Consider the following 10000-nt stretch of genomic DNA (forward strand, 5'->3'; position numbering starts at 1 on the left):
TTTTAGGGGACCGATATTGCTTTTTGCCGCCATTTTGGTTCTTATATACGTGAAAAACTTTTTGGGTTGAGCTTGGCTTCGCGCGCAAGTTGCTTTTCGTAGTCGCGTTTACGTTGTCAGATGAGAGTTCTGCAAGCTCTGAGGCTTTGATGGTACTGTTCGCGTGCCTCATCAGTGTTGTTTTCCTTCAGCAAGTTGTATTTTCTTTTCTATAAATTAATTTCCCGTCGAACTTGGGTAGTAATCCATCGTGGGCTAATGGCATTCTTTGTTCTCCAAGTCTTCATGGGAACAGTTGTTCTCTCTACCTCTAGGAGTTTGTTCTTGAAGCCGTTCCACGCGCCGTCTACAGGAGTGAAGTTTACAGGTTCCCAAGTTGTCTGGGTTAGCAGTTCACGAGCGAGATTAGCTCTTTTATAGTCTGGAATCTTGGACGTGTTTTCGATGAGCTCATGGTCTGTTCTGATCTTAAGGCAAATTAGGTGACGGTCACAACCACTTAGTTTTTCGCCGACTTGACATTCACATGTGAGATCGGAATCACTCACGAGTACTAGGCCTAATAAATTATTTTCTCTCCTCGGTTGGGTAACGATATGGGTTAGAAAAGTGTCTTCTAACATTTCCAGTAATCTATTACCCTCCTGATTTCCATTCATCGTGTTCCAGTCAATGTTGGAACAGTTGAAGTCGCCGGAGGAGTAGGAGGAGGAGGAGGAGGTCAAATAATTACAAGCTGAGGGGTGAGAGAAAGGAAGAGGGAAATGAGTGAGAGGTGAGAGGTGAGGATGGAAGAACAATGAGAGAGAGAGAGAGAGAGAGAGAGAGAGAGAGAGAGAGAGAGAGAGAGAGAGAGAGAGAGAGTGTGTGTGTGTTCAAGCAAGCGTAACGGAAAGGAATTGCATCACATGATAATATTGATGATGATGATGATGATGAGGAGGAGGAGGAGGAGGAGCAATGGGAGGAGTCAAGGAAATACTACTACACTCGCTTGGGGAGGAGAATAACTCATTCAGAAGAAGAAAAAGAAGAAGAAGAAAAGGAAGAAGAAAAATTCCACCTCCCTAACCACTCTTCCCACCTACCTACCTCTATCTCCCCACCCACCCACGCACCCATTCACCTACGCAACCCTCCCATCTCCTACCCCATCACCCACCTCCTCCTTCTCCTCCTCCTCCACCTCTTAACCCATTGGTAGCCCCACACACCCTTACCCTTTCCCTTCCCACCCACTTCTGGACTTTAAGTAATGCGCTCATCAAACCAAACGTCAAGGCCCTCTTCTTGCTCCTACACCACCACCACCCACTCACCATCATCTACTCATCGCCACCATCTACTCATCACCACCACCCACTCACTACCATCATCCACTCATCATCACCACCCACTCACCATCTACCCGCCTCCACCACCGCCATCACTACTAGTTATCATTTTTACCATAAGTTGTTATCACCACCATGCATCACTCACCACCGCCACTCAGCCAGTCAACATCATCAGTCATCGTTATTTTTAGCTGTTACCATCACCATCGGCATCATCACCACCACTATTCACCATCAGTCATAACCACTCACTGCACATTCCTCCTCCTCCTACAACTACTACTACTACTTCTACTACCACCTCAACATCACGAGTCACCCCCACCACCACCATTGATACACTTTCCTGTTACAACCAACATCACCGTGACCACACCACCACCACCACCACCACGTGCCACTTTCACATCACCACTGCACAAGGCTAAGTAAGGAAAACAGGGAGGAATGAAGTCTTACATTTGTTAAACTTTCCCTTCTCCCCTTCCTCCTCCCAGGCACCCTTTTATTCCTTTACTCCTGCCTCTTCGCTTCTCATTTCCCATATGTTCAAAGGAAAAAAATCACAGGTTGTAATGTAGTTAGTTAGATGGATAATTGCGTATATGCTTTATAGGTAGTTCGTATCATATTTAACAGACTCGTAGACGACCCCCCAAAAAAAGACAGACAAATAAATAGAAAGACTGATAGGTATATACACTAACAGACCCATGTATGTAGAAAATAAAAGATTACCATTATCAAATATCAAACGTGTTCATTGGAGGACATTGGATAAAAAGACAGCTAGGGAGGACTCCAAAAAACAGAAAATCTCGCAAAGATAATGTGTCTCGATGAAGACATCCACGCAGACACACACACAGACAGACAAACAGACAGGCAGACGAACAAACAAACTTGCTAATCGGATATATTTACTTAACAATCTGGATAAACAAACACAATGACGGCCACAAAAACTAGATAAACAACAGATACCAATGAGCCGTGAGCCTATTGAATTGTTCGCCTATTTACTGACTTAATGTAGGCAATAAAACCCCTGGAGGAGAAAGTTTTCACAAGTACACCAAGCAATGGGATGGAAATACGAACTAAAGATATACCATAGTTAACGTGCGTTTGGTCAATCTCCGTTTAAAGTCTAAAGAAGCTATATCACAATAACATCGGTCTGTTTTCGTGTGTATGTCCAGTATATATAATCAAGTCTACCTATTAACCAATTAACTTTCCATTAACAAGTTTATATATTCAATCACTTCATTAATATATCTAGGCAGCCCATTTGTTTAGTCTCTCTGGATTCTAATTACCCTTTCATTGAGTTTAATATTGTTAGTTGACTGTCTGTGAGTTGCTTCATAAGACCCTCCTTACTGGCCTATTTCACCCAGTTTTTCCTTGTCATTGTACACATCCACCTCTGTTGCGCCTCCATCTACCGGGGACTCGGAGAAAACACAATGACAACAAAGTCACTAGGTCCTCCGTCACGTCGTTCCCCGAGGCCCTCTGCTGGCACGCCCTCTGGACTTCTTTTCGCCCAAACAGTGCAATCATATTTACTTTTTCCCATCAACACGATATAACTGACTAATAACTACCGATAATATAAAATGACAAAGCAAAAAATTAGTCACAACTTCATATTAAATTTAAAGAATAACAAAATCGACTAAATCAATATTCATGAAGCGAAAGTTCATAAATCAAATAATATCGAAGATAATTATATAAATTCACAGAAACTTTCAAGACTTATGTACGACAAAACTTTCTGATAACCGTACAAGAGAGAGAGAGAGAGAGAGAGAGAGAGAGAGAGAGAGAGAGAGAGAGAGAGAGAGAGAGAGAGAGAGAGAGAGCATACTGATATTCTCTGTAGTATAAAAGTTATGTGTTTCTTACAGCGTGTCGCCAGTGTGTATTGCTGTTACGTGTTTCAATGTTGTCTTCCCATTCTTGTTTCTTTCTGATTTTCATCGTCCTGGAAGTCTTGATTCATGGATTCTTCTTTCATTTCTTTCCTTCATCTGCTTCTTCTCTCCGTCCGCCTTTTGATTCTCTCCTATCGATTATTCTCCTTCTCCCCTCCTCTTATTCTTCTTCACAAGCACTCTCGTTCTCTCTGCCCTCATTCAACTCTCTCTCTCTCTCTCTCTCTCTCTCTCTCTCTCTCTCTCTCTCTCTCTCTCTCTCTCTCTCTCTTTCAAGCCTTCATTCTTCCTCTCTCCTAACATTTCTCCCCTTTTCCTCCCTTCTCTCCACATGCCTCTCCCTCCGTTTTCTCTCTTTCATCCATTTTCTTTCCGTCCCTCCGTTTTGAGGCACTATTGTAACCTCCATGCTGATCCAAGACAATGACCTTTAGTTAACCTGCCCTCGGCCACAGCTGTGAGGGGATGCGGGGAGGCAAGAGGGGAAAGGGATGAACAAGGAGGGGATAGAAAAAGGAAAATAGATAGGTAACAGAAAGACAGATCTGGGGAGTAGAGAGAGAGAGAGAGAGAGAGAGAGAGAGAGAGAGAGAGAGAGCATAAGAAACAAGAGGAGGAAATGAGGAGGGAAGAAAAACAAACAAAAACACAAGCCCAAAAAAGGGAATGGAAGGAGAGGAAGAAGGGGCAACAATGACGAAGGAAAGGAGGGAGGGAGGAAGGGAAGAGGAGAAAAGAAAGTTCGTAAGAGAGGGCGGTTGTGGGAGGAAATATGCTGAAGAAAGTGACGAGGGAGGGAGGGAGGGAAAAGAAGAGAGGGAGGAGAGAAAGGAAAGGGGAGTGAGGGAGACAGGAAGAGAAGGAGACAAGGGAAGGGTGAGCATGAGACAGTAAGGGGGATAAAAACGAGACACAGTGAGAGAGAGAGAGAGAGAGAGAGAGAGAGAGAGAGAGAGAGAGAGAGAGAGAGAGAGAGAGAGAGAGAGAGAGAGATTGTGAATAAAGACAATTGCTTAAAATCTCTCAGTTGAACTTTCGTGGTGAATAAAAACGAAGAGGGAAAAACAGAAGAAGAAAAGAGAAACAGATGAAAAAATGGACAGAATTATCAGTCTAGAACATATACATAGGTAGCGAGATAAATATAATAATAAAAAAATAAACACAAATAAATAACACGGATACAGACAGCCGAAATAATATAATGAAAGAGGTGAGACAACAAATTAATGATAATAAAATGGATGCCAAATATAGGTAAAGTGCGACGCAACAGGAATGAATGAACTGAGTAAGAAAGGGAAGGTGGAAAAACAATAAAGGAGTGAATGAACGAGAGGAAGGAAGGAAGGAAGGAAGAAAGAAAAGGAAGGAAGGAACATGAATGTTTATCACAAATTTGCACATGGAGGTCTTAGCAAAGAGCAGAAATGAATGATGAAAGGGAACAGGAAAATTATAGGAGGATGAAGAGCAGAAGGAAGAGGATGAGGGGAGGAGGAGGAGGAGGAGGATGCAGTGATTCAAAGATAATATAAAATTTGCATGAGTGGTAGGCAAGATGTCCACCTTCCCCTCCACCTTCTCCTCGTCCACCTCCTCCTCCTCCTCATGCAGGCGCCATGGAGGTGGTGTCGTGGTGGTGCAGATTAAATACTCTGTTGAAGAATTTCTTAACTAGGTCACATAGGAGGAGGAGGAGGAGGAGGAGGAGGAGGAGTAACAGGCGGAGGGAGAGGAGGAGGAGGAGAACCATAAAACAACAACAATAACAACAATAATAACAACAACAAAATAACAAATAGTATACCATACGATCGAGAACCAAGAAAATTTAAGACTAAGTAAACAAGAAATAAAGTAAAAAAAACTAGGTATTGAATCTTAGGTTATATAACTTCTTCTTCATCGCAAAGCATCGGTAAGAAAGGATCAGTAGGAAAGGCACGGAATTGAGGAAAAAGAGGAGGGGGAGGGAGGGGGGGGCGAAGAGAGAAAGAAAAGGGATATATCATCAGTAAGGCGGAGAGAGGGATGGGAGTCAAGCAAGGAAAAGCAATATTCAACTGGGACCGAAGAAGAATGAGGAGGGAAGGATAAGGAAGAGAGCGACAGAGGGACGAAGGCAAGGAAGTGATGAAAAATATACCAGAGAAGAAAAAATTAGAAGTGATATGAAAGAACAGATAAAATGCACGGGGATGAAAGGATGGAGAGAAGGAAGGAAAAGTTAAAAGAAAGACGGAAGGAAGGTAGAGAAGTAAGCAGAGGAAAGGGAGGAAAGCAGCAAAAGAGGAAGAAAGGAAGGAAGTAGAAGGAACAAACGAATGAAGGGAGAAAAAGAAAACAAACATAAAAAAATTGTAAAAGGTAAAAAAAAACAAGAGGAATAGTGAAGAGGGGAAGATGGAGAGTAAGAAACAGGAGAAAAAAGAAGAAAAAAAAACAGCGAAAGAGGGAAGAAAGGACGGAAGGCTGTGAGGGAAGTGTAAAGGGAAGGAGGAAGGGAGGGAAGGGAGAAGGAAAGACATGGAAGGAGGGAAGAAGTTAATAGAACCAATTGAGGGGAAGGAGGGAGGGAGGGAGGGAGGGAGGGAGAGAGAGAGAGAGAGAGAGAGAGAGAGAGAGAGAGAGAGAGAGAGAGAGAGAGAGAGAGAGAGAGAGAAAAGAAGAAGGGAGGGGATAGAGGGGAAAGGGAGATAGAAAGAATATTAGAGAGTGAGGGGACCAAGGAGAGGAGGAAGGAGGAAGAATGGGAGGGAGGGGAGCTAAGAAAGGAGGAAGAAGGGAGGGAGAGGAAGGGAGTAGCGAGAGGGAGAGAAGGGAGTGACCAGGACGGATCGATCAAGTGTCTCAACAACAGACAGGCGACTGTTTCTAAGTCTCCTTCCCCCCCTCCGCCTATTCACTGTCTTTCCTCCACTCCCTCCCTCTGCTCTCTCTCCCCCTCAAGTGTTCCTTCACTCCACTTTCCTCAATCTACTCCTTCTTTCATGTGGTCTCTCTCTCTCTCTCTCTCTCTCTCTCTCTCTCTCTCTCTCTCTCTCTCCCCCAGGTTTTCCTTCCTACACCCCAATATTTTCTCCCTCCCATTTCTGATCTCCCTCCTCCTTCTCGACCTCAATTCTTTTTCTCCGTCTCCTTCTCAATCCCCCTCCTCTTCTCTATTATTCCTCCCACCCCGATCCTTCTCTTCCTCTTTCTTCCCTTTCTCTCCTGTCTACATTATTTTCTTTTCTGGATGTTATTCCCTACTCCTCCTCGTCGTCCTCACTTCAAACTCTCTCTTCGCTTGGTCATGAAGCACCTCATGACTTCTCCCCTCCCTCCCTCCCCCCGTTCTCTTCCACTCTCCTTCTCTCCCTTATCTCTCTTCCTTCCTCGCCCCACCCTCACGACCTCCATTCTCCATCCAATTTATTCTCTCTCTCTCTCTCTCTCTCTCTCTCTCTCACACACACACACACACACACACACACACACACACAAGTTGACAAGAATGGAATATATAATGATAATGATGATCACAATAATAATAATAATCATAATAGTAATAATAATAATAATAATAATAATAATAATAATAATAATAATAATAATAATAATAATAATAATAATAATAATAATAATAATAATAATAATAATGATAACAATAATAATAATAATAATAATAATAATAATAATAATAATAATAATAATAATAATAATAATAATAATGCGGTTCAATGTTACTGAAGCTGTATTTCTTAAAATTCAATAATCAAGTTTTGCCTCTACTGTGTAAACTTTAATTATCTGGAGCGTGACAAAGTAATAAATTTTCCTTGTAGACGGCGACGCAAGGCGGCAAAAAATTCTAGAGCAAAATAAACAAACAGAAAGGCGGTGAAATTGTTATTGTTTATAAAAAATAAAAAAAGATATAACCATTCACTCCCTATCCGTAAAAAAAATAAAAATAAATAAATAAAAAAAGTCTTATTCGGCAAACAACGAAAGTCAATCACTAAGAGGAGCTAGATATAAAAGCTTGTAACAATAAGTAATAATAATAATAATAATAATAATAATAATAATAATAATAATAATAATAATAATAATAATGATTAAACGAGGAAAAGTAATGGCTATATGTTGTTTTTACGTAATTATCAAATGTCATAATCATATTAGTTCATTAATAAATTTAGTTGCGAAATTTAGACTAAGAGTAAAGTGCAAAGAAGAGAACATTTCCCAGGCGCCTTTCGTGTGTGTGTGTGTGTGTGTGTGTGTGTGTGTGTGTGTGTGTGTGTGTGTGTGTGTGTGTGTGTGTGTGTGTGTGTGTGTGTGTGTGTGTGTGTGTGTGTGTGTGTGTGTGTGTGTGTGTGTGTGTGTGTGTGTGTGTGTGTGTGTGTGTGTGTGTGTGTTGTGTGTGTGTTCATGCTCCATTTTTTAAGATTATAACTAACTAAATTTATCTCTTTCCATATATTTGTCTTTTTTTCCTGTTTTCCTTTCTTGTTCTCATTTTTTACGTTTATATTTTCCTCTCCCTGTTCTCTCCTTTAAGGCTTTTAGTTACGGTCTTTGTCTTATGAGGTTCAGAGAAAAGTCTGGAGATAAATTGCTCTCTATTCCTAAACTTCCCCTTGCGATTTTGCTTTTTTACTATCCTTTATTCTTTACTAAATCATTACTTACATATCCCTTCGCATTCGATTTTCTTACATTCACCACTTTACTTCATCTCTCCACTTTTCCCTATACATTACTGCTTGTTATACTTCGACTGTGATTTTACTACTGTTATATATACTCATTGGTCTATGCTTCCTCACGAGCCTCCACTCTCTCCCTACACACCTGCCTTACCTGAACCTACCTGCGCCTATGCTTAATGATTTCTTACAGGTAACATTCCGTGACTAGACCACACTACTTACACACACACACACACACACACACACACACACACACACAGACATGTTTTTACTGACCCACCAAACTTACTGCCCTGCCCCCTCCTTCTCTCACCGTCCCCCCCCACCCCCACCCCCTATATCTGGTCCTCACGACGCCCCCGTCACGCCAGCCCCCCAAGCCCCGCCTACTCACCACACAGGGGTCCGCAGTGAGTGCCAGCCCAACAAGACCTGCAACAGACACACACAGACGTGTCAGTGCTCCTGCTGCTGGTAAATGTAACAAAAATAACAATAATAATAATAATAATTTATACTGATGGTAATAATAATAGTAGTAATAATAATAAAATAATATAATAATGATAATAATAATAATAACCAAGATGAAGAACAAGAAGAACAAAAACAAAGACTTCAGGTGCCATTGTTCTTGCTACTCGTTCTGTCCTGGCTTCTTCTTCTTCTCCTTCTTCTACTACCACTTCTTCCTCCTCCCCCTCCTTCTCCTTCTACTACTACTACTACTACTACTATCACCACCACTGCAGGAAGAAACCAACCCAAACAAAGCACCAACACCAACTACCACTACTCTCCTATTACTATTACTACTACTACTACTACTACTACTACTGCTGCTGCTATTCTCAATTATCCAAAATTACAAACTCACGAAAAAGATATCATGAAGAGTAAAAAATATATTCATGTTCTCTCTCTCTCTCTCTCTCTCTCTCTCTCTCTCTCTCTCTCTCTCTCTCTCTCTCTCTCTCTCTCTCTCTCTCTATCTCTGCTACACCGAAGATCCATCCGAACTGTCACACTTATTCGACTAAATTGAATTTGATGCGAACGAATGAGAGAGAGAGAGAGAGAGAGAGAGAGAGAGAGAGAGAGAGAGAGAGAGAGAGAGAGAGAGAGTAACTACTACTACTTCTACAGATATAGACATAGACGGAAGCAGACAAAAATGACAGAATCATCCAGAAAGAGAAAAAAGGACCGGCAGAGACAGAGACTGAGCAGTGTGAATAAACAGCTGAAAAAAAGGGAATGGCAGAAAAAGTATCGAACTAGAGGAAGTAACGTAAAGCAGCAAGACCGGAATAGACGAGGAGGAGGAGGAAGAAGTAATAGAAGAAATAGACGAAATAAGAGAAAAAAACAGTGGAGGAAGAGAAGTAATAGGAGGTGGAGGTGGAGGAGGAGGAAGAGGAGGAGAGCTAGACGGCGCCAGTAGTTCGCCTCACAACGCAGCTGGTGCCACACACTGCACGGAAAATCGATGCTGGCGCGGCGAACCACCTGGAGGAGGAGGAGGAGGAGGAGGAAGAAAAAGTAAAGGAAGTAAAAATGTAAAGGAAACAGTAGAAGACTAAGAAGAAGAAGAAGAAGAAGAAGAAGAACAAGGAGAACTAGGGTGTCGGATATGGGAGAGGAGGAGGCTAAAATGACCCCACCTGGCCCCACCCACCATTACAATTCACCTGAGCCCCCCATCAACACCTTTCCCCCCACACCCCCATCACCACCTTCCCCTCCACCTACCTAACTGCAACACAGCCTCAGGTGGTGATAATGAACCCACCAACCCACCACCACCAGACATAGGGAGACACACACATGGACAAAAAGACAGAGATACAGACATACAGGCAGAGGAAAACAGACCGAGGTAGAGTGTGAATAAACAGTTGAAAAAAGGGAGAGAATAAAATGGACAGACAGGAGGTAGAAACGTAAAACAGGGAGGTAGGAATAGACGTGGAGGAGAAACAACTGCTCAACACCATTCCCCACCATCTGTCCC

At 42.2% G+C, this 10000-nt stretch overlaps 1 protein-coding gene across 2 annotated transcripts in view; it reads right to left on the reverse strand.

Annotated features, from left to right (window-relative positions):
* Positions 1 to 10000, reverse strand: part of LOC127006499 (spectrin beta chain-like) — a 112145-nt gene that overhangs the window by 39717 nt on the left and 62428 nt on the right. The window contains exon 2 of one of the 2 annotated variants that reach the window (XM_050876438.1): positions 8381 to 8418. The exons of the other annotated variant lie outside the window; for it this stretch is intronic. The gene's annotated coding sequence lies outside the window, so the exon portion shown is untranslated. The remainder of the gene's footprint in view (positions 1 to 8380; positions 8419 to 10000) is intronic. 2 annotated transcript variants of the gene reach the window in all.

This window comes from Eriocheir sinensis, chromosome 33 (genome assembly GCF_024679095.1).
Source record: "Eriocheir sinensis breed Jianghai 21 chromosome 33, ASM2467909v1, whole genome shotgun sequence".
NCBI lineage: Eukaryota > Metazoa > Arthropoda > Malacostraca > Decapoda > Varunidae > Eriocheir > Eriocheir sinensis.